The 25,218-nt window shown below is 42.4% G+C and overlaps 1 long non-coding RNA gene across 1 annotated transcript; it reads right to left on the bottom strand.

Moving 5' to 3' along the window:
* Positions 1 to 18,683: 18,683 nt before the first annotated feature.
* LOC112969639 lies at positions 18,684 to 24,852 on the bottom strand. The gene is made up of 3 exons (XR_003254759.1): positions 24,496 to 24,852; positions 24,241 to 24,398; positions 18,684 to 19,659 (listed from the first exon to the last, which is right to left on the bottom strand). It is a non-coding gene; the product is annotated as an uncharacterized LOC112969639 (long non-coding RNA).
* Between the last annotated feature and the right edge of the window lie 366 nt (positions 24,853 to 25,218).

Raw genomic sequence — 25,218 nt, 5'->3', positions numbered from 1 at the left:
ACTCTAGTAAGAGTTTCCAGCTTGGGAGCTTCCTCGGCAGCGAGCGCGGCTCCGGCCAGCCAGCCCGGCCCGGGGGAGGCAGCAGACATCGCGGCTCCCGCGCACTGGCCACCCCAAACGCACAAGCTACCGGGACTGGATAACACGACCACAGGCAGACTGGGATCGTGCTGCCGTCTGCCAAGCCGCAGAGGCGCTGCCAGCCCCTCAGCGAGCCCCAAGCAGGCCACGCGGTGGCTCAACTTCACTGGTTTAATTAGGCTTTTAATCAATCAGCGCTTGGGACAAAGCGCGGGCCTGAAGAGCAGATGATATGCCGATATTTTCTGATGTTGTATTGGTGACTCACATTCTTGGTGCTGTTTGTTTTCTAGTGTGAGGAGAAGGTAACCCAAATACTCCCATGGAAGGGACGTGGGAAGGCTCAGATAGCTAAAATAAAGCTCATTCCACATTATTTGTGAGGAAAACTCAACATGACTATGGTTATTAATTTCAGCCTTTGAGGTCTCTTCAGTTACATGAGACTGAAATGAAACTTGGCCCAAGGTTTCCCAACCTTTCAGCTTGCTTGATTGCTGCTGTAAAGATACAGTTGCAGTGAAGATGCTGTCTCAAATAATCTCACATTTATCTTATTCTCAGGTTTCTCACAAATAATCAGGAGGTCTTTCCACATTCCTTGCTTAGAAATAATTCCCAGTAAATTTAAAGTACATGGCAGAACTCTGATGGAAAAATCTAGGAGGAAAATCATACACTGAAAGACAGATGATTAACTGCAAGCAAGTAGGTAAGAAGAAAGTCATAGAATACCAGTACTTTTCAATTATTTAAACTTAATCGGCAGCATATAAATCATCTTATCTTAACCTGAAACTTTCCTCTAGCTTTATGCCTCTTTCACAAATATTTTGGGGTATTTACCTAAGGAATTTTCTTAAAAAGTAGAGCAGCACAAATGAAAATAATGATAAGATGAAATGATTCAAACAAAAAACATACAGTTAATTAACTATATAAAAATACCTAAAAAAACTTGGAAAGGTGCTTTGAAAGGTGCAGGCTAGTTTCTCAGCTGCTTTAAATCAACATAGCTACATTGCTTTGTGGAGCTGAACTGGCTTGCACCAGACCAGGACCTGTCTTCTGTGTTTTGGTCCTCTTACAAAAAGAATGAAGAACAAAACCAAATGAAAACTGTTCAAAACACTGACAGTTGCTTGTCTACACTGATAGCTAAATGAAGCTAATAAGAAACTATTTTTTCTTCATCTAATTTTTAATTTGGTAAGGGGCTTCTGTTGTGCAAAGTCATTAGTAGCACTTATTTCCTGACATACATTTTACCAATTCAAAGAGCCAAAAAGTGCCGATGAATAATCCACCAGCTCTGAAATCTAGGTGTACAGGGAGGCCAATGCTTACAGTCACATGCAGTAAACAAGTATGATGAGTTAAACCGTATTTCTGTCACTAACTTCCATGTTGTTGTATGCACCATTTGCTACATTTGATGGCCCGAGTTATTCTTTTCTTTGCAGTTACGTAGGCACCACCAAAAGCAAGGAGCCCCTGCAAGAAAAGGGGAAAGACAAGTATGTCCTGACATCAGGACACGCGCTGAGCCCCAGGAGGCAGGACCCGTCCGGGAGGCTCAGACTGGCAATGGAAACGTCTCCCTTTATTCTGCTGTGCTTTATGGGGGGAAGCAGAGGACAACCTCCCCCGGACCAGCCAGAGCAGCCAGTGCAGAGAGAGCACTGGCTCTACCGAGCCGCTTCTCCAGAGGGAAATAATAGAGGGTTTGAGCATGTGGAGCCAGGTGGAGATTAGATGCAGGAGGCACGTGGCTTGGGATTTCTACCTAGAATATGGGAATTGCTAATAGGAGTGAGGATGTTTGCTGGGCTTCAGTGAGACAGTCCCATGCACTGCAGCAGGGAGGGCACAAGAGGGCTGGGGCTGGCGAGAGGGGACAGCAGGAAGGCCCAGGAGGCAGCAGCGAGGCAGGCCAGCGTGTCAGCGCCTGGGGAGACAGCAGTACTCTGAGAGCATCAGATATCGTGATATCTCGCCTTCATCTGAGCGGCAGGCAAGAACAGGCGTCTGAGGGCTTTGCTTCCAGTGTGAACCAAAATTCTTGGGAAGAGATTAAAATCTGAACCTCGAGCTTGGATTGAGGCCCTTGAAACAAGTTTCCCCACACAAAGTAGTCAGGGTCCCAGGGCGGGTGAGGTGGGCCAGGTTTCCCTTACCTCTCAGTCAAATGGCAGCCCTGTGCAGGGTGAGCTCCCTGCTGCCATCAGCCCAATATACGTGTATATATAGCACATTCACACACATCTGTACACACTTACATGCACACAAAGACTGACTGCAAAACAGAATAGAAAATATGGTGATTTAGAGAACAAAAAAATAGAGATTACAGAAGGACTGATGTCAAGAGCATAAGAAATGCTCTTTTTCAGATCCTGATACCTTATAGGTTAGAACTGGCTATCTGAAAGCTGTAATCTGGAGGAGGGGAGCCGTCAGAGGGGCTACCATGAGAACATGGCTGGAGACATTATTTGTATGAGGTAGGGTGAAAAAAGTCAGGAGGACTTCATGTCTTTGTCATCATCTCCTTAGGATGTGACCCTTCACATGTGCACTCTCCTGGATTTACAGGAGTAAGTAAGACTGTGAGAGCCGGGCCTGAAACAGATGGAGGGTATTTCTCCTCAGTCCTATCGGAAGTGAAGCAAGGTCAAAATACTGACATTGACGGTTAGAGATAATTTTAATACATAATCGTTATTTTCCATACATAACTTAAGGCTAGATTTGTGAAAGCGTTCTTACTTAACTGCTCTCATTGACAACATGCAGCTGAATGGCTAAGTAGTAAGAAGTTACAATGCTTCTTTTAATAAACCTGGAACGTGGCAGGCTGTAAGCGCCTTCGTAGCTGTGCAAATCTCAGATTCCCCCGCCTTCGCCTCCTACACACGCACGGTCTATTCCAGGGCACGGCTTCACCCAGAAGACTTCCTCATGGCCTAGCCACGATTTAGGTGATTCCAGCTGGGTTTTCTTGTGAGGAGCCTGGTGGTAACGAGAGAGCAGCTGAGGGCTGAGCCCTGCGCAGGGGTCCAGGAGTCCTGGGCAAACGCTAGTCTGGTTCCTACCTACATCATCGGTCTCTGTGCTGTCTGGGGCAAGTCAGTCTTTCTGCACCACCACCCTCTGGTCCCTACCTCTGAAAAGGCACGAAGGATCGTGTTAGCTTCTTACCTCACGGAGACGTTGGGAGGATGAAATCATTAATGCTCGCGAGGTGCCCGGGTCCGGCGGCACTGGGGACTCACCAGGCAGAGGCACAGTGGCAAATGCTCTCACGGGCAAACAGACCAACAAATTTGTACAGATATCATGTAACAGTTGTGTAACACCTTTGGCAATTTACATGCGCTATCCGTCGATAAGGACGAAAGCGGGGTTGCCTGCCGTGTGCTTGCACGCACATGCACGCACAGCCTGGAGGGAGAGTGAAGCAGAGCCCTTGGATCTCCGTCAAGGCGGTGATTCAGAGGCAGCGCAGCACGCGGCAGCGTAGCGCCGGATTAGTAGCTGCTAGCCAGACGCTTGTTGGGTGGGCTCGGACTAATTAAGTTGTCTGATTGCAGCAAGGCGTCAAGGGTTTGGGAGTGAGAGAGCAAATGCGCCAGCCAAACTTCAGTGTCCATTATCTTCACGTGCAAGTTCATGACAGCTTACAGATCCATGCAGGAGAACAAAGTGGAAGGCATCTATTTTCTGTTGTTGGAGGGATGCTGAGCTGAAAAAAAGACTTAGCCCATGAAACAGTGAGTTTTGGCTTCTTTTTAGACCTAATCCACCTCCTGCTACACACTCCTCTGTTCAAAACAGCACATACTTTCATAACATCACTTGCATGCGGGGTAGCCTTGTTTTGGTACAGAACCAGGTTCAGGGAGGAAATTGGTTTCTGATACTCTGAATGGCTGTGTAAATGAATGATGAATGAAGATGCAGGCAAACAGAGAGATACAGGGAAGAAATTGATAAATAGAACAGGCACTGTGGAAAAAAACAAGGGTTCTAAATTGCTTACACAATATCCAGTAGTAATTTGCGTGCTTAGGATTAAGCATTAACAACATCTCTCTCTTGCTACACAGAAATGTTTTACATGCACAAGTAAAGGCAACTGACAGCCACCCAAGTCTGTTTGTTTTGGAAAACTGCATTTAATTTCCAACTTAAAAGAAGAAATAAGAAACCTGGAGCTCAGGAGATCATTGCTGTTGCCTTCCAGAGCAATTCAGCATGTTTGACATCTTCTCTATTGTTTATGTCAGGCAAACAGTGCCTGGACAACACGCAGAGTGGGCTGCAGTGGCCAACGCGGAGAGTGAATACCTATGAGTCTGGGTGATTCATCGCTCAAAGGCACTCTTGCTTTAATCACAGAGGACTGACAGATGAGGAAGACTATGAGGATTTATCACTTTGGGGCAGAGTGACAGCTGTCCCAGGTATTCCAACCAAAATCCACAAATCAATGTCCTTTATTACAAAGTGACAGTATTAATGGTGAAGGGCTGAGCAACAAACCGCCCTCAGAACAAAACTGCCCTGTGAGGAAGCAAACCTGCTCCCCTCGCAGGAAAAACAGTCTGAAATGAAAGCCCACCGATGACGGAGGGATCCGCCTGCAAGCTCATCTCTAGCCAAGGCAATCTCGTATTTCTGAATGCTCAGGTGCCCATTTTATCCCAGACATGAACAAGTGTGGAGTTCAGTGCCAGCACATTGTAAGCAGCACCTACTCATGGTGCATCTTCCCCCCCTTCCAGCAGCTGTGTTTCACTGCGCCACCTTCACAAAGGCCTTTTGATACCTTCTCTTCTTCCTCCCTTGCTGTTTTAGATGGACAGTTTGGTGTCCACAGTCTGTTTTATGTAATAGGCTGATGCTCCTTCTGTAACAGGACTTCTCTTCTACCACAAACAGCTGGATCCTAGCTGAAAGCAGCAGTGTCTACAAGTCAAGGAAAAATGAAAGGTTTCCTTCCAGCAAGGTGACATCCTGAGAAATGGAAATAAGAACTTGCAGCCAGAATATATAACTAGGAACTAAAAGACCCCCAGGTCTTTCTGTAGACCCTTATAAAATTCACATGTGCAGGTGAATAATTTCCTCCTCTGTGTGACTCAGTTTCTTCATCTCTGAAATGGAAATACAGCCTCTCTGGAGTGTTTATTCACAAAAATTGATCTGAGGCCTTCAGTTGGGTGGAGACATAAAGGTGCAAAGTACTAGTATTTGCAGCAGCTATGGCCTAGTTATACCTAGAAACGAAGAAGAGAGAGAACTAAAATAGGGACATACCAAATGCTTTTTTTTTTTTTCCCCTGCCATTGAAGCCTCTGTAAAAGTTGGGAAAAGGACTTTCTTCTAGCGGAGGAACCTAGCTCACCTCTGCTGCTACGCAGTGGGAGGTAAAGGTAAAGGGGGTGAGGAGGTAAAACTGACCCTTAAGGAGTGGTGTGGAGTCTGCCCTCAGCACCACGCAGACTAAGTTGTACCAGCAAAGACCATAACTGCCTTGTAGCCTCTAAGAAACTTCCCTGGGAATCGCGCCTCTTTTCTAACCTCACTGAGGGTCACGTAAAGCTTTGAGCCTTTCCGGCCAACAGCCTGTCTATCCATCAGCCAAGATGTGTCCACCCGCACCTGCTCCCAGGAGCAGCCACCAGGCTGTGGAGGTGTTCACCGCCATGTCTCGTCAGCATAGTTTAGGACTGATTGATCTGTCTGATTTCAGTTTTCAGTAGCTGCAAAAACAGCACAAATACCTGAAGGGGAAAAAAGAGTCCAAATCCATGTTTTCTGACTGCATGTACCACAGCTCTTTGTGGAAAGCAAAGTTAAAAGCCAGGTTGTGTTCATAAACTGATGCCATATTGTCTTCACAAAACATACTGACAACACATTTAATTTAGAGATAATATCTGTGGAGCCGAGTGCTGATACGGGGTCATGGGTGCCTAATGCTGCAAAGGCAAAGCCAAGACATTTTTCTTCAGCATAGAGGACATGAAATCCTATGGCATCCTCTTACGCTGCCATTATATCTGCATTGATGTTGTCCTTTCAGTCCCACGAACGTTTGGTAAGTGGAGGGTCACCGTTTCTGGAGCTGTTTGAGACTCCCGCTTTTCACCTCCCGGTAAGCAACAAGGCTAGCGCAGCTGGCAGGATCAAACAACACGCCTTCCTCCTTTCTGCAAAGGGCAAACAGTTCGCAGATTTAGGGCCATTTTTAATAACATCTCCTATTATTCTCAACTTGCTTTCAAGGGTGATCAGAAATGTTTCACTTTGAGGAAGAAAAAAAAAAAAGGAAAAAGGAAAGAATTATTGAGGGTCTGATCAACAGGCTGAGATTTTGTTGAATCCTGACAATATTTTTTAGAGGAAATTTTACTATTTTTTTCTTGAGCTCTGTTGTCTTTTCGAGAAACAGCATCAATAGCCAGGAAAGGCACCAAAATTTCCATACGGAAACTTTATCACAGATAAAATAAAAGTTCCAATCACTTGTATTATCCAAGCTTCTACTTCTACTTTCACTTTTGCAACAGGACTCTTCTACCCACCATGTAAGCAAAACAGAGCATTGGTTTTGAGGAAGTCACTGTAGGGCCTCCATTTTTCCCCATCTTTGATAGAAGAGATGAGAACTTCTTTCCAACACATTACTGTGGCTATAGCAGTAATTTGAGAAAAAATTAAAAATACTGCAGCACTTTTATAATGTAGAACAGTATCAAACAAATGCATAGAAATCATGAAATAGTAAAAATAAGCCAACAGTATCTTTGAAGTTTCTACAGTAATGTGAAACATTATTCTGTCGCTTTCTTTGGCGAAAGAATTCCTTCAGTGTTAGCTCTACACATGCGAGATGCCTGCTTATGCAGGTAGTTCATAAATTCTATAAATTTCCAGCTGAAAGATCAGGTATAATGAACAAACTAGAAAATATCATTACTATTGAGATTTTTGATCACAGAAGAATCTTAGTAATGGCGATGGTTCCTGGGATAAGATGAATTAGCATTTGAAAGAAAGAAAAAGATTGATACTGTCAAGGCATTGCCAGGTGACTTGGTGGGCTAGAAAAGAGTTTTGCAAAAATAGAGCAAAGCTGACAGTTCTGTGGACTGTGATACTCCAAACCTTGTATCAACTTAGCACTTCAGTTTTAGAGAAGCTCTGAATTTTTGCCTATTTCTCCACTATCAAAGAAGGACATGAATAAGTAGCTCTGGAAAACAACCGATTCCAAGATTTGACATGAAAGTACTTCTAAGATTTTAATGACCTGGGAATCAGCCTTTTTTTGGATGGGGGGGGCACAGTTTTGGTCAGTGTTTCAGTAACATGCTTCAGAAGTTTTGCTTTGCTTCTTCACTTCAAACCCAGTACAGCATAGCCAGGCACTTACGATATGTGGTATCATGAACAGAAACCAAGAAAACGTTGCATACGAGGCAGAAAAAATGCAGTACTGATAGATTAATAAATAAATATATATACACACACCCACATACGCACACAGATACTGAAATTTGGGTAAACATATGCAGCCTGGAATTTCAAAGGTGGCAAGTTATTTACTGTTCTTCTAGTCTTTGAGTATTCCCCTTGGCACTTTCATAATGGTGCGTTTCAGAAGAGCCTGAGAACCTGCCCTCTCAAAACCTGGCTCCTTTATCAGCACTCAAGTTGGGCAACCTCAAACTGGAGAATTCACCGGTCTTTAGCTACTTCTAAAAACCTTCCGCTCACCTGTCTTCCCCGTTGACTTTAAATAAACATTAACTTTTAATCCATAGGGTATTACATTTGACCTTTGCATCTAATGAACATGTCTTTATAAATAAACGTTCAAATAATTAGGAAGGAGGAGCAGTGAGGATGCAGTAGGAAAAAAGCACATGCAGAGCTCAGCTGAGCTGCCTGGTCACTCCCTCCTGACACGAAGGTGATTCAGGAGGTTTCGTGACAGATTGCACGCTGTTTGCAGGAGCTCCGGCTGTCCTTGCCGGCACAGGAAAAGGTCCTTAAAATTGGAACAGCTGCAGCCCTGCCATCAGCCAGCGTGAGGAGCATGGCCATCCACCCGCCGCCCAGCCGGCGAGCCAAAGTCAAAATCGTTCTGTTTGTGCAAAACCATGGCCCGAGGCGGCAGCCAGCGCCCGGCTTACCGTGGGCGTTGCCGTTTGCATCGGCACGGCCAGCTGCGCCCCGCGGCTCCCAGGCGCCCAGCGTGCCCCGAGCCCAGGCGAGCCGCAGCGCGCCGCTTTTCCTGGCGCACGGCAACCCACACAGGCACCTCAGGTGTGGAGACAGCTTCTTACCCCTTGACCATCTTGTCATGGGATGACAGCAAATGGTACCTGCACGAGTGATTTCATAACACATTTTGCAAATGAGCTCAGCGCCATTTAGGCTTCCATGTATAGGCATTAAAGCATTTCTGTAATCACCTTTTTTGCTTTTGACTGTCACCCTTCTTGTGGGGTGCAAGCTGGGAATGGTCTTGGTCTGTCTTTGTTTGGATCTTAGCAGTGCCAATTTTTAATTAAAAACCTCTGTCTTACACCCGTAAGTCAGAGATTTGATTCAAGCTTTACTCAGAAATTTCCTTTGACTGAGCTTTGAATACTTTCAAATTTTATATTGATTTGGTCTAAAAACATTTTTAATATATTTACATTTTATATATATATATATATATATATATATAAAAATGCATTCTCTATTCTGAATGTTTGTGCAGCCTTGCAGATAAGACCTTTTCCCACCTACAGATCTTTATTAAGGGCTTTGTTACTTAGCCTGGTTCTCCTACTGTTCACACTGGCTAGACACAGAACAATTCATAGAGAAATAAATATTGTATGTTATTCGGTACAAAAGTCCGTGCCTTCTTTGCCTGAATCATACATTCTCTGCATGTACTTTTTATACCTGTGGCCAATAAGGCCTGAGGGATAAACTAGCATGAAAGCAGGCCTTTATTTGAGTAAACATAAATGAGTCCATTAGGAAGCGCTTGGCTTATCAGGTGGCGGTGAGAAACAGCAGCGTTGGTCTGCTTTCCTGTTTCCTCATGGCGGGAACAGCACCAGCCATTTTTTCCATCTCTCAGCCATCCTCCCCCATCCCCTACCTGCAAAGAGTTGGTTGAGGGAACGAGGCTGTTAGAGCAGAAATTTGGGCTCGGGGGCCTTTCCCCAGCAGTGTCCAGTACACCAGCTGTGGACACCTGTAACTACCACCCCGCTCTTGACGGGGCACTTGGGTGCAGAGCATGCGGGCGGGAATCCTCCTCACCCCCGATTTACACCCCGGAAACAGGGCGATGGGTGCGCGCGCTGAAACGCACAGCGTGGCAGCTCAGAGCTGGTACCCGGAGGGTAACTCCAGCACAGGGAATGGCAGTATTTCACGTCATGTGAATTTCCTGGGCTGAAGGGAGGCCACCTGACCAAGGGGATGGGCGCGAGGCCGTCCCGCGCTGCGTGGGGCGCCTGCCCGCCACGTGGTCCCCTTCCCCGTTGGCAGCTGCCGCCTGCACTCGCAGGAGCTGTTCGCTGACCTTTGCGGGAACCGGGCTGCATATCTGAGCGAAGACTCACTCAGGATCAACCCCCATGACTCTGGATAAATGAAACACTTTGCTGTCTGGCATATCACTCCGTTTCCCACGAATGGCACAAATAGTCACTGGGGAATGTACAAACACAAGGCATCTATTATTGGCACTTCATCTGGGCTTGCCATTATGACGTCCAACCCGAATGCAAGTGTTAATGCCCTTATAAGGCTCCTAGCACAAATTTAAATTTGTTATCCTTTGGCCGATGATACAAACTGCAATCTCAGTAGCATACGGCATGGGGAGGTGGGAGATTTTCTTGGCTCTGTGGTGAGAGAGAGAAATTAAAAAGGAGCCTACAATGCTGAGTCACTGCGACAAATAACTTACTATGGAATACATTCAGGGTTTAGCAAAGAGGCAGCTGATGGTGAGTCAGTGACTGACTAGTGCCTCCTAGATTTTCCTCGTTGGGAAAGATTCAATTTAATGTAATGAAGCGCCAGCAAAAATAGTTTTCAGTGTTGCCATTGAAGTCAATATCACTAATTATACACACGGTTAAAACTGTCAAATTATATTATACATCGTGTAATATGTGTATTCTATTTGGTGTATGGCATCACCTATTATGAAGCAGTCCAAAATGTTCTATTAAAAACACTGTTTTCACATGCCGGAAATTTTGCCAAACTTAAACTCTTTGGCCATGTTAATTCAAGTACCTCTCCTCTTTTGACTGCTCAGTTTTGCAGGGTTGTGAATGTCCTGTTTAGTGTTCTGGCTTAACAGTCTGTAGCATAACTTAAACTGAAATAGGTAGTTTTGTCACAAAAAAACAAACAAACAAAAAAAACCCACACACCTTCAACTGCCAAGTGGATACAGTTGTGAGGCAGGGGGTATGAAAGTCACAATTCACCAAAACATTTAGTCCCAGTCAAGTCAAATTTGCATGCTCTGAATCATGGCCAAAATCTTTGCTGTTTGTTTGCAGTCAGACAGGCCAACATTCAGACACAGAACAAAATCCCACCCGGAGAAGCGGCTTGCTGACAGCCCCGGGCCCAGAGGATGGTAGCAGGTCTGTGCCAGCCCTCCTGGTCCCATGTCACATAGCTGCCATTGAAACTGTAGAAACAGCAGGAAAACGCAAAGCCTGCTGATGGCTGGGAAGTGACAGGTGAACCCCTTTCCCCAATCACACCGCCTGGCATGGCTTTTGCTTAAACTCTCAAAAATTCATGAAGCCTACTACAGCCACATCTGATGCTGCTCCCTTTTAGGAGGTATCTTGCAATTTTTCTGAACATAAATACTAAGGAAAAAGTTAAAAGGGAGTTTTGTCACCCAAGAGCAGAGCCCTGAAGCACTTTCAACCAGTCCTACCTTGGCCTTGGCAGCAAGGGATGAGGCGATCCCAAGCAGGGTGGTACCTCCCGCATTTGAACGAGGCTGCTCATCTGGCCGATGTCCCCTTCATCTTGGTCTGTGCTTTTGCCTAGCTTTTTCCTGCCTAGACAGAAGCAATAGCACCAGCACTAAAATTTCTGAAATAATATTCTAACCAATACATTATGGGGGAGTTTACAACTATTTCTGAAGAGAGCTCAAGCAAGTGGAAAGCATTTCCTACCTTCCTCACTCACCTGAGCTCTTGGAGGAGACGTGAGCTTCATCCTGGCAATAAGAGCATTTTGCCTTAAGTAATCCCAGCTGGGACACTACAGTTATTCAGTCCTTTCTGAGCGCAAATAACACAGGCATAGAATAACCCACTGTTGGCTTAAAACATTAACTAGCAAGTGGATTATATTAATGCTGTTTCTGTCTAAAGATTGGCTGCTAAAGAAGTGTAATTAACTATTAGTATCTGTTGTCCAGCTTGTACGAAGTACAGTGGTCCAGTTGCTAGTGAATGGGTGCATAAAGCTGCTCAAATATTTTTTCATGATGCTTTTGTTTGTTTCTTAGACAAAAATGTCTCTTTTTTTCCTAAAACAAAGCTTTTCTTGAGAAATGGTGATATCATCAACAATTTCACTGTCTTTTTTTTAGTAAAGTGTGCCTCTTTCAAACCCTGTGAGACAAAGGATTCCCTTATTTTCACCATGGCTCTACTAAATCACATTATGAACCCCACTATGAAAGCAGCAGACATTCTCAATAGAAGGGCAGAGGGGCAGCCAAGGGTTTTCTAAGCCAAGGAAGAGGCAAGTCAACAGGGCTGCAGGGAACTACTTGTTCCACTGGTGCCAGCGTTGTATCTCGCCTGTGGTCATTAAAGGACTTTCGAATCAGGCTCTCATTGGCTATGAAGTGGTCTTAAAGAGGATGTGAGTGTAGTTTTGATCAGAGAAGTCTTCTTTTAAGGAAGAATGTAATCTTCTGTTTCTGAAGATCACACACTGACACTGCTTTAAGGGCAGCAAATTCATATAGTTTTAAAGAAAGAAAATACTCATGTGTTTTCCTTTGTGCAACTGTGAAGAGAGGGTCTCAGATGCAACCTTTCCAAAATGCCTGTCAAAGATCAGCTATAAAACAGGACATCTCAATAATATTTTTCTAATGCAGAGTGAAAAGCAGCCAACTTCCCATAGAAAAGGAGGAGGATTTTCTCAAACTAAATTTATTTCCTTATCTTTAGTCATCTGTTGAAAAGAAAACACTAAATATATTCCTCAGTCTACTCCTTCCAGTGATAGCTCGAAGGAGTAAAGAACCATATGCTCCTTCAGCTGATCTATACTGTCTCCATGACAATGCACATTTACAAAGTTAGCTTCTAACAACTTTATAGTATGAGTTCCAATTGCTTGTAATTAAGGGTAGTAGGCAGCCTGGCAGGCTACGGGGGGTGCTTGTTGCTGCAGCTAAATCAGGGAAGCTCCACTCAGGAGCTGTGCTTCTGCAAGGGGCTGTAGGTGAGCAGGCCACCGCACTTCTGCGCTGCTCCACCGAAAGCAGGCAGCCCTTCAGCTGGTGCACACCAGTAGCTTCAGCCATGTCTACCCAGCTAAGCCATTAAACACCAGCTGGGAAGCTAAGTCGATGAGTGCCTTAAATTCCATACAAATTTTAATACATAAAGCGCCTTAAGAGGAGGAAGAACTTCGTTGTTTTAGCCAATCAGAAAAATCTGAGTAAATTTACACAGAAGACGTGTCCGCCTCATTAAAGCATTTTTTTACTTTTAAAAAGCTTGTTTTAATTCAATTCAACTAATTCAAATTCCCTAATGGTTCCTCTTTGTTGAATACACTGTAGTCTTGAAGCCTCCCTGGCTTTGTGCAGGGTGAAAGGGCATTACAGGAAGGAGCTGTGCGCAGGGGTCCTAGCACGAGAACAGCTACAGCTGAAATAAAATAAAGGTATAGCGGTTATCTGAGTAATGATAAAGGGAAACAATATGCTACAAAACAAAGGAGTGTGATTTACAAAAGCAGCAGCTTAAGTGTCAGTAGTAAAAGCAAGAGTTAATAATTTTAAGATAGGAAGGTGCACTATTTGTCTCCACAAAGAAAAACTATCTGAAAGTATCTCTTTTTAATCTCAAGAAATGGCAATACCATTCTGTCTTTTTTTAGTAGAATGCGCCTCTTTCTAACCCTGTGAAACAAAGGATTCCCTTATTTTCACCATGGCTCTAAGTGCATCTTAAAAATGTAATTCTAGATATCTAATATTTTTTGAGTTTTAGTATTCACATTTTATATTTCCACTTTTTTTTTTTTAATATATATATGATTTGTAGTCTGATTAGCTTCCCAGTATTTAAGGGACTCTCAAGGGTTTGAAAGCCACTGTACTTCTACTGTCCTTACTGGGGTAGCTCTGCTCCCGCTAGCGAAGCTGAACTGAGAGTTTCTTCACAGGCCAAGGGGGTGCCACCTGGGCTCCCCTTGATAGGGATAAATCACAGCATGGGGTTTTGGGGATACCTGTGCTCCGGCCCCTCTTCTGCACCACACCCACTCCCCTCATATACCCAGCACCGAGGCAGCACTGGTCATTTTGGATGGGGCAAATGTGCCTTTTGAAACCTGGGAGTTATCAACATCCAGGAAAGACATCAGCTAGCGAAAAGGCAGCTGCTGCTGCTGTGATGCTTCTCCCTGGGTGTTGGCGGGAGAGAGATCACAGGCAACACCGGGGAAGGGACCTAAGAGAGAAACAGAGTTCTCTCTTGGAAAAGGAACGAGACCACGGCTGATGTTACGCATTTGCCTTCTGTAGGTGCTTTGGGGTTAATGCACAGTCAGGAAGGCTGGAGGTGGGCAGAGGCATGAGAGTGGGCTGCATGCCTTGTCCCTGGGTATAAAGGAGTAAATCACCCAGGATGGGGACTGCTAATTTGGAACTGCTAATTAAAGGTAGCCATTTAAGCTGGCTGAGGCAGGGTTTTACCACCCAAAGCTAAAAAATGGTTGCCCTGTTCTTCATCCTTTAAGTTCTGAATTCGTGTTTCTTCAAGTTTCTTGGATCTTCCATTTTAAAAAGCTTAATACATGATTTTTTTTAAATCTTTTATAGTTTTTTATAGTTTTTTTTCTGTGTTAAGAGATTTTTAATGCAACTGTTTTGTCAAAAATAACTTCCGTTTGAAAAGACCATTTGCCAGAAAACATTGACTCATTCTCGTACTTACACAAGCTGCATTATATACCAGAGAATACACAGAAGTTTGGGTTTACTTCTAATTAACCAAGCCAGGATGTCCAACTTCTTGACTACTTTAACGGATAAGAAGTCTTATCATATGGTATAATAGCAGAAAAACATTCAGGACCAGGCTGCACCTGGGCCACAGGTCATCAGGCAGCCAGCCCCCACCCAACCACGTGCAGCAAGGCCTTGGATTGTTTTTTTCAGTGCCCATGTGTTTCACTATGTTGCTATTCAGGACAATAGCTGTCAGCACTCCTGTTTTGAATTTCACACATTCACTTAATCAGAAACCAACAGAAATACACAACTGTCTTAAGTGGCTCATGACACTCAAATTCTTTCTTTATCAAGGAGTTGCCCAAGATATGGGTTGCAGGTCAGGTTAACCCCAGATAATCATTGTTGAATGAACATAGAGAACATATTTAAGCTCTGTAATAAAAGCTTCAGCTGGATAAGATGTGTCTATATTTAAAAAATAGAATTAAAGAACATTAATACATTCATTTTAAAAGAAATGACACATTTTGAGTTGTCAGAATGGTTTTGATTTTTTGAGATTTTTTTTTTTTTCCAGTTTCACAACCCCATAAAACTGACCCAGCCAGCAAAGGCAGCATGAATGTGTAAATATTCTGATTTTTGCCAGACTGGCATTTTTCACCAAGAAACCTAGAACATTAAAATTTTCACCTGACTGCGGTCATCCATGTTCATATACTCTGAGACAGAGCACTTAAACATAAATAGTTTCCTCGAAAGTTGTCATATGAAAACCTCTGTTGCACAGCGCTGTGCTGTTCTTCGCTTCCTAATCTTAGCCCTCACAGCAGTCAGGACCAGGACATGGTTCACAAGCTGTCTGAACATCCACTTGATGTCTGCAAATATATGCCAAATTCTAATTATGCTTGACAATCCTCTAGAATTGACTTTTTTTTTTCCTGAAAATGCCAGATTTCTCCTGAAGTCTATTTAGAGGGAGTGAAACTAAAGCTTCTCTAATTAGAGATGAATCTCCAGTTATCCCTTCACCCCATACACTAGGAGCTAAGACAAATTCTGCCAAAGAGGAGTCACATCTAGACTAGTCTATCGGCATTATGCAATAAAAGGAGGAGTGCTGTGCAAGAACAAATCTCTGCTGGGAACTGAGACAGCTCAGAGTCACAGCTTCCTCTTCAAACCTCTGAAATTCAAGGATCCAGAAAGATTTGGTTTCCCCGTACAAAACACCCCTCTTTTGGGGAGTAAAAAAGCAGTCCTACTTGGGCTTTGCTAATCTGTGCATTTCACAGGAAAGCGCGTGAGACCTGACCTGCCAGAAGCTTAGGAGTTACAGTGCAAGGTTATTTGGTGTCTCTAAAAGTTTCCCAGTGAATGACAATATAAAGGATTCGATGTGTATGCCGAAGCATCAAACAAACACTGTCTATTAAAAAGTTTAAGGGGAAGAAATGCTTTCCAGACCCACCAGCCTTTTCTAAAGGAATTGCTACTCCACAGTATGTCAGACACATAATGCTGATGCCATAAATGTCACTATACAGCAGTTTTTATTCAGAAAATATGTGATTGATGTCAAGAAAAAATAGAGAAATATATATTCCACTTAATTCCCTTTACCCGTTCCCCTCTCTCCAGCGCTCTGAGAAACAGAGTTCAGGATAACCTTGAAGAGCCATTTAAAAAAAGAAAAAAAAAGAAAAGAAATAACCTCTAGCTTTTGGAGGGTGGGAAAAGTTAAAGAACTGCCACATTGTAGTGCAGGTCAGGAAGAGAGCACAGCCCTGAGCGACAGTTCTTGGAGGCGGCTGGCACCCTGCGGTGCTGCAGTGGGGCAGCCTTCTGTATCTCCCATGCTACAAGTACAGCCCACTTCTGCAGACACAGTGACAGGTGAATCCTGGTGGCTTTACAAGACACTTTTAAGAGGAAAGATTTCAGCCCAGCAGCCTGGCGGGAAAAACAAAAAAAATCAGTGCAGATAGAAGAGCTGCTCACTTCCTCTCTGATGCCTTACATAAAATTATTATACTCCAAAAAAAAAAGTATTTTTTCAAATTCTATTTGGGGGAAATGCATGCAATGAAAAGCAGATGCAGCCAAAGAGGCCTTGCAAGACTGTGGTCAGATAAACCCAACTGAATGGGTGTGTGGGTGGCTGCAAGTCCTGAGCCCGTATGGCCAGCAGCATTTCTCTTTGCTCCCGAAAAGCCAAGCTCAGTGGGCAGAAGGGGTGAGACTGGGGACTGGGCTGTTCACTTTTATTTTTTTCCCAGTGTCTAGAAAACCTGACCTGTTTTCCTTATTCCTTTTACATTTTCCCAGGCCAGAAATTTTGCTATGTTTATTACTGTCAGTCCTGGAGGAGTTTCTCTGAAGGCACAGGGCAGTRGTAGGGGGCCACATTCATCCTCCCCTAGCACTGAGATGCCCAGGCTCACCGCAAGCTGCGCTGGGTTAGATACCCTACAGGTACACAACAAGGGACAGCAGCAGCCCTGAAAAACTCCTGACAAAGAAAATATTAGTGGCCTCATTATGTGGAGAAATTTAGATCCGGGTTCATTTTATTTATTTGCCTCAGGCTCCCTTTAGTCAATAGGGAGAGACAGATGCCTCTGGGGGTGACCCAAGCCAAAGTGGACTAAATGCCCTGGAGACATGCCAATGTAACTCCTCAGATTATGAGGGGTGCTTATAGCAAGAGCCCTCCTCGTTTAGGGATTCTAGCTAAGTGGGATTAACGCAGGCTTGAGTTACTGGCTTTGGGCTGCATCTAGGCTTCGGTTCAGGCAGCAAGTCCACGGCTGGAAGAGGAATTGTGCCCATGTCCTTGGAAACCTGGGCCATGACCCAAACAGCCACCCAGTCACCCCTATTTTTGCTATATTACTTTGCATTTTATGGTCACCAAGAAGAGGGTTTTTGTCCCCTGTCTCCCTCCCCCCCCTTGATATGTGACTCCCCAGAGTGGGCTGTTTGTCCCCCAGCAGAAAATAAAGAGTCACACCAGCAGCAGAGGGTGTGGGGGCAGACGCGTTTTGGGCATCAGAACTGGCAGTTTTTAGAGCCTCAGAATGAGTAGGCGACTGTGCTGAGGCTCTTTCTCCCACCACAAATCACGAAGCCAAATATCTCAGCTGCACTGCATGTCTGCAAGAGCTCCTCCTCCGGTTTTGGGGAGGGTGGGAAGGGCTCTGCTGGCACGCAGCTTGCTGAAGTGCTTGCGTGCGTGTGGTCAAAATTAAGGAGAGCCCATGTGTGTGCTTGTGTGTGTGAAACACACGCGTGGACAAACACCTTCTGCCACTTACAACCTGTCTGGCTGCACAAGAGCCGCCTGGAGCACGCTGAGCATTGGTGCTGTGTGTCACCAACCAAACCTTCCGGACAAGATGGTGCCTGGACAGTCCTGTGCAGGGAGCGGGAGGAAGACCTAAGGTATAAAGGCACAGAGACCAGAGGTCTTTTCTATTTCTTCTGGAGCAGAGAGGGAAACAAGTTAGTTAAAGGTAGTGGAAACAATAGATATATTCATGTATCTGGTACTCTATGAGAAAGACCCTTCCAGTGAAGCAGGTGGGTTTAAGTGTCATTTAAAATAACTCTTGCTTTACCTAAGAAAGTCTTACACAAGCTTTGCTTGTGGGTTATGTAAGCAGTTTACATAAAAAAGATACTGGGCACAGACCTATAACATCAAATGGAGACTTTTTAATAAAAGCTGAGCCAAAGGAGTCAAGAGAAACAGCCCCTACATCCTTGAACCTCGAGCAGCAAAATTGTCTTCTAGCCATCTGCGGTTGGGAGCTGAGCTTAGTTTTGTACTGCTGCTTCCCCTTCCTTTTATGCTCAGGTGGGTTCTGATAATCCCAGTCCCAGGGAGATATTTTTTAAAATCATGTAACAGCATGACTTCTTTGTTTCTTGTGAATTGTAAAGATCATTACAAAAGGTGCAAAGACAAAAGATGAAGAGATTTCACAAGTGAACATCACACAACCAAAAAAACAGCATTATAGACATCTGTCTCAAAGCTCATCAGGGGACAGCATTGAGCCACAGACCAAGCATGCACTGCCTCAGCCACTGGGCACCTTCTCCCACAATAATTCTCTTCAGGAACCAGAGCAATTAAAGCAAGGCAATACATTCCCCAGATTTCCTTTTCCTGCCTCCTTTCTTTTACAATCGTATAATGCAGGTGAGGTTCATAACCAATATATACTTTAGATCTGTGAATGGAAAAGAACATTGAAGACAGGCAACATCTTAATTTCTCAAAATGTAGAGTTTTTTATTTGTTCACTTCCAGTCAAAGCACACTTAACAGTTAAAACCTCACAAAACAAGGCATTAGAAGAGATAGAACAGTCAGTATTTGTTAGAATAGTCAATATGAATAATGAAAGATCAGTGTGAATGAAGTTTAGAGAGAAAAACATCCTCTCATCTTTGCTCCATATAGCCTGGTGCAACCACTCAGCTCATGTTGTTGCTGCCATTTCAGAAGTGACAACTTTCAGAAGAGCCAGGACTGGTTTGCAATGCTGAGCCGAGGGAAGCACATGCGAGCAACAGCTGAACGCAGAAACGTAGAGGAAACTGAGATTTTTTTTTAAATAAAAAAGAGCCCTGAGAAAATAAAATGAATCAGGCCCAAGATGAAAGGCTCCCAGAGGTGAAAGGAAGGCAGCAGTTTGAGCTCATTGCTTTAACCAATGTTTAAAAAACAAAGTCTAGTAGTGACAGGAATGAGAAGATAGGGGAAATACGCAACATACCTACTAAAGGCCACATTAAAAGTATGCAAGTTCACCTCTAGGAGAAAGGAGCATTCCTCATGGACTGTTGCTCCATTTGTTTATATCTATGTGAGTTAATGTTCCCTACCACCAGCACACATTTACTCTTGTCAACAGAGTACACTTGAGCATTTTTCCTGTAAACACTTACACCTGTTTCCTGTAAAACTGGTGACAGCACTCGCACACTTTTCATATTGTCGGGTAGGTTAGGGATCAGCTGGCCTTATCTGAGCTGTATCTAGTAATAGTCCTTACCGCCTTAGTACCTTACCTGTGATGCTTCAAATGTGGCTCCTCCGCAGCCTTGCCCTTACAGCACTGTGGGAGGGGGATTGGGCAGTGTGTTAAAACCGTCACCTCGTTCCTGTTTCCACCTCTCCAAGGTGAACTGCCCCTCTCCAGGGTACATCCCACTGGTGCTCGCAGGGTTGGAGTCCTACCATCCCTTCCATTCATCTTAGAAAATATAAAGCAGCACAATGGTTTTAGCTGAGAATGGAGAGAAGAAAATTGTATTTATAACTGTGAGTCCGAATAAACCTGGCTGCTTGTTGCTGGATACTACAACAGATGCAGTGGTAGACAAGCACAAAGCTCATGGATAAGCACAGACAAATCTACAAAACTAATGAAGCAGATATTTCTCATACGTTTGAGACCAAAGTGGCTAAAATGTAGCTACTGTAATGGGAGGATTAATGCTTTCACAGGAGAACAAATTTGTCCAAGGTTTAAGTCTTCCTATTGAAAATGTTTCTTGGGCCAGATTTGCAGTGGTGCTTTTTCAGAGCTGGTTATGGCCTACTGAATGAGAGAGACCTTTCATCAGCTCCAGGAGAACTGAGAGTAACTGCTCAGTAACTGATAGGATCCAGTGTGCTGTTTTGAAATGGTCTGAAAGGGTTTTCTGTAAAAATATCACTAAAAAGGTATTTTAGCAAACAAGGAGACTATCTAGTGATGAGATTTCAGGAAATTTTTGTTTATCTTACTTAAATGAATATGTTTTAATAAAATAGCTTCCCATATAAAAAAGTAGACCCAGTGTGTCAGGCAAATTAATATGGCTTGTTCTGAGATGCTGTGTTTTGGTCATGCATGACTTCGTGTTCATGTAACTCCTCTCATCTCAGTCCAATTACTCTGGACTTATATCCTTAGTAATGGTAAGACCTGAACTCAGATCGGATCTTCAGTACTTTTTCCTGGCCTTGCTCCATGCTTTGGGAAGGGCTATAAGTAATACTGTCTCTTCTTAACAGAATAGGGCCATACAGCAGGGTCCTTTTGTTGCATGTGTATTGTGTCACGTGATTCGGTTTGAAAGTACAAATACTCAACCACTCATTTAAACAACCTGAAAAAGCACTATGAAGAGGGTATAGGATAGTAGCGGAGCACAGGATGAGTGCACTATATCTGGTGAGCATAAGCTTAAAGCCTATATTTGAACAACAAACTAGAATTTAACTAGCTCAGTGTTTTATTCAAAAGGAAAGAAATGCAGAATAGTTGAAGCTAGCATCCGGGTAGTACAGACATTTCCAAATAAAAAGAGAGAGAAAACAAACAAACAAGGCCATTCACAATGGGAAGAGGGATCTATGAAACACCTGAAACTCAGGGAGAAATCCGCTTTAGACATGTGGGAAACAGATCTATGGCTTGAGAAATAATGTGATTATAATGACTCCTAAAGAAGGGTTTTGGCAAAGTGAGAGAAGGACTGAAACGAAGGCATGAGGAGGGAACAAGGGCTGTTAAACACAAAGGCACAGTCAGATATCACTTAAGCATGAGGCTGTTTTCCAGACAGAAAATAGCAACAAATCTTGCTGTCAAGTATGCATGGAACATTAAGATATTAGAAAAATGTATAGGAAATAAAAAGGGATATGAAGGCAAAAGAAGATTTCATTAGAAGTTAGATCTATATTTCCCTCAGTGTACCTGCAGAGCACCCACTGATTGCAATGGAGAATGCATTCAGCACCTCATTTGTCTAGTCTGAAACTCCACATAAGGGCCAGGACCCATGTTTCATGTGACTGAGTGATGAACAGGTGGTCTCTTTCTAGAAGTAACCTAGCCCATCCTTTCTAGGGAGTCAGAGAGAACAAAACTGGCTTTCCTGCCTGTTGAATTAGAAAAAAAATATCGCCAGTTCTGGGCCACAGCGATAGTATCATTTTGTTTGTTTGTTCCTTTCTATTTGAGAAATATTGGGGAAACTTGATGTCACTTGATTTCTGGTGGTGTTCCTCAGAAGACATAGAGAGATGGAACTTGCAGCCTTTAACTGGAGTGACAAATAGATTTGAAACTGTAACAAGGGGAGAGAATCATTGTAGGGTTTTTTCTTCCAGATGTTCATTCAAACATTTGAATTAAATGGTGTTAGCATAAAAAACAAAAAGAGCTTAAAACAGTCTAACCAAAATCACTCTTAATCAGGTTTTGTTTCCATGGTACCTTTGATGTCATAAGCTTAATAGCACTCCAGTGATCCATAGAGTCTTCCAGGAAAAAAAAAAAAAAGGGCTAGACAACCTGAATGCCAAATGTTGAATACACACTTAAAAACATCCTTTCTCAAAAGTTTTCAGGCCTTCCTTCTCTTTTAAGAATCAAAGGAATCCAAAATCAAACCAGGAATTTTCCCTCCTTGCATATCATCAGAAATGTTTGCACAGCAGTTTGAATATATGGAGACCTACAAATGTATTATTAAACTGCAAAGGAAACGCGTAAAAAAGACTGTTATAAAAATAGCTGTAAAACACTTTTTTCAGTCTACAGATGCAAACTCTCAAGAAACATCTTTCTGTCAAAACTGAAACAGATTGTGGTGTTCAGCAGCACAAATCTTTGCTAGGAAAACATTCTTGGTACAGTATTTTTGCTCTTCATCTCATGTTTTTTCCAAAGATTTTCTAATTAATCATGGTGCTAATGGATGACAACAGCCATGCTATGGGTGCTATTAACACACACAAGCCTTGCTAGAGGTAAAGCAGGTATAATTTGCTTTTATTTAAAAGCTCTTGCTCACTAATATTTTTATGGCCTGATCTGGCACTTGTGGTCAAGCAAAATTCCCAGGCCCATCAGCCTTCAGGATCCATAGCCAATTCTATATAAAGAAATAGGGGCAGATCTTTGGTTTGCTGCTGTTCTAGTTATCCAGTCACTGGCAGCTGTTTGAGGAGAGGTGCATTACTCTGCCCGGTGCTTTTAGTATGTAGGAGAGGGACTGAAGTTTTAGGCGAGTTAACTTGCAGAAAATTGCTTCTGGAGAAATTAAGTATCATGATATGTACTAAAAAAGTGAAATCCTAATCCTGACTGGAAGCTTCATTTCTTTGAAGGTATAGTGTAGTGATTATGTTGTGATTATAGTAAAATACGCAGTACAGGTCTACTAACTTTGATGGAAAGAACTGCTTAAAAATTCAACTTCTTTTTAAATAAAAGTATAAAATTCTGTTTAAGAGACACTAACCATATATTTCAAACAAGATACCTCTAAAATATGATGTGAACAGAATACAATGGTTCTTCAGCCACTAATCAAATTACTTTTCCTCTACTGTGGCGGAAGTAGAAAAAATGAATCAATACCAGATCTTCCACACATCCAGGCTTGAACTCTGCAATACATGTAGAATGAATCTGGATGGTGTTAAATGATCTAATGTATCAGCTAACTATGACTAATAATCAATTTAGCAAAATAAATAATTTTGCCATATTGAAATAATTATCACTTTTTTTTAAAGGATGATGTCTAATAGGATTCTTAGCATAACTTTTAAAGGGTGTATGTTGCCTATATATATTAAAAAGTTTGAACTCAAATCACTATACCTGTGAATTAGTCTAGTTTTTTGATGATCTAACTGAGAGCATAACAGTTTATTGTGCCTTAAATCACCTGTGTAAATGTCAGAATTTGGCCCTGTCACATTTTCTCTGATGTGAAGAGTAGCGGCTGGTCTATTTTGGTTTAGATTGACTAGTTAATAAATAAAAATACAGATTCCAAATTAAAAAAAAAATTAACACACATCTAGCTACAGTAAATGCAGACTGTTTTCTTGTTTGGGTCACTGGCTTGTTTATCTCTCTAATCTTGTGCAATTATAAAAAAGATAAAGTACATTACTACAAATATATTGATCATTAAAAATCAGAAAAAAACTTCTCATATTTTGATACTTTTTCCAAGTTATCTTATGTGGTTTGCGTTTTGCATAACCTGAGAGATTTATTTCTTTTTTAATACGCTTTTAATCTGAATTACATTTTTTAACAAACATCAAAAACTTTATCTCAGGGAATTTTTCTGGGTGAAGTTTTCCAAGGAACCAGCCAGCCATTCATATGCACATCCATGTTCAAGGTTTAATATGTTTCTATTTATCCTCCTTAAAAACAAACATCCCTAGACAGAAGAGACTGATGGGCACATGAAAGACCACTTTAATCTTGTTCCCCAGTCCGTGCAGATATATGAAGTGTGGTATAACCTGGAACAACAGAACATGCTTAACTCACATTGTGGGAATTGTCAAAAAGGTGCTTTCCAAAATACTGCTGTATATGAGAACACTCCCTATAAATGATTTTATAAGGGAAGGAAAATGAAAAACAATGAAATGAATAACAATATTAATCCCCATAGCGGGTATTGGGAATAATCAGTAGTTGAGCTGAGTGTAAGCTGGTTGTTGATGTGAGTAGAAGCTGTGTTCGATATGGCACTTTCAGGGCAAAACCAAGCAAAACGCGCCTAATTACCAAGTTAATATGAAGTGTATATACTATAAATCTTGTAAAATTAAACATATCTGTCTTCTGTTTGGAAAGTGAGTCCCTGATTAAAAACAGGGGCCAGGAATTGTAGGGATCCAGATCCATGACTGGAGCCACAAACAATACGGAATTTTTAAGAGCATGTTATTATCATCACTATATACACACCTACATATGTACGCACTGACTTATACTAACTTTTTTTTTTGTAACTGAAAATCAAATAGAATTTTTGAAAGAAAATAAATCTCTTACTGAAGGCTGTTAACTTTTCCATCTTGAAAATATTCTCCTTCTTTTTTTCTTCTTAGCCATAATTTCATCTTCCTCAGACTTGCCTTAGCCAGTTTCTTGCTCCCACTTTCTTTTTCTCTTAGTGACTAAAGGGTTTCAGGAATGAATTTCAGAGGAGTCTGCAAGAAAAAATCTCTTCCAGATTGGTGATTTTTCGATTAACTCCTACAAATACTTATTGCAGGCGGTTCAAAAGACTGGTAATAAAATACACACCCTTTCATCTCTGGGTTACCCCTTCAACTGCAGTTCCAGGTAGTAATAATCAGAAGCTGTCAATATAGTAGTGAAGTTCAGTCAACACCACTTGAGGATCCATGCTCAGGACTGATTTTTGCAGCACAAGTTTATCCTTGCCAAAACAGAGACTTTCTTAACAAATACATTACTTTTCTTCCATCCACTCATTTCTTCCCTGTTTCTTTTTGTAACTGTATATGAGTTTCCTTCCTTATTCAGATCTTCTTTTGAAATGAATCAAATCATCCTGTTTTTGTAGCAGCAGTAGAATTACAATATCTTTTCTCTCTTCGTAACATCCCTGTAACAACTCTTTTTTTCTCCCATAGCATGTTTCTTTTGAAGATCCCAACTCAGTCTGCAACAATAGTTTACGTTACAAATACCCCTTTCTCTCCTTTTATCCATTCTCCTCCCCTTTCTCCCCTCCATCCAATCAACAGAGTAACTCAATATTAAAGATAAACAATTTTTTCAGATTCACTATCTGTCCAAGTTAGACAAAGAGTCTAGATTTTCTACCCCATTTTAAAATGTTACCTTTAAACTACTATTTTACCATGTTTTTATTTTTACCTGCTTTGGGATCCTGATTTATCTCATATTTAACATTCTTCTTTCCTGAAGTTCAGTATAAGATCAAATATTCAAGGGTACGAACTAGTTCCCAGTTATTCCAGATTTACATCATAGTAACAG

The sequence above is a fragment of the Apteryx rowi genome, unplaced genomic scaffold (assembly GCF_003343035.1).
Source record: "Apteryx rowi isolate R43461 unplaced genomic scaffold, aptRow1 scaffold_360, whole genome shotgun sequence".
In the NCBI taxonomy this organism is placed as follows: domain Eukaryota; kingdom Metazoa; phylum Chordata; class Aves; order Apterygiformes; family Apterygidae; genus Apteryx; species Apteryx rowi.
This window is presented reverse-complemented; position numbering and strand designations above follow the sequence as displayed.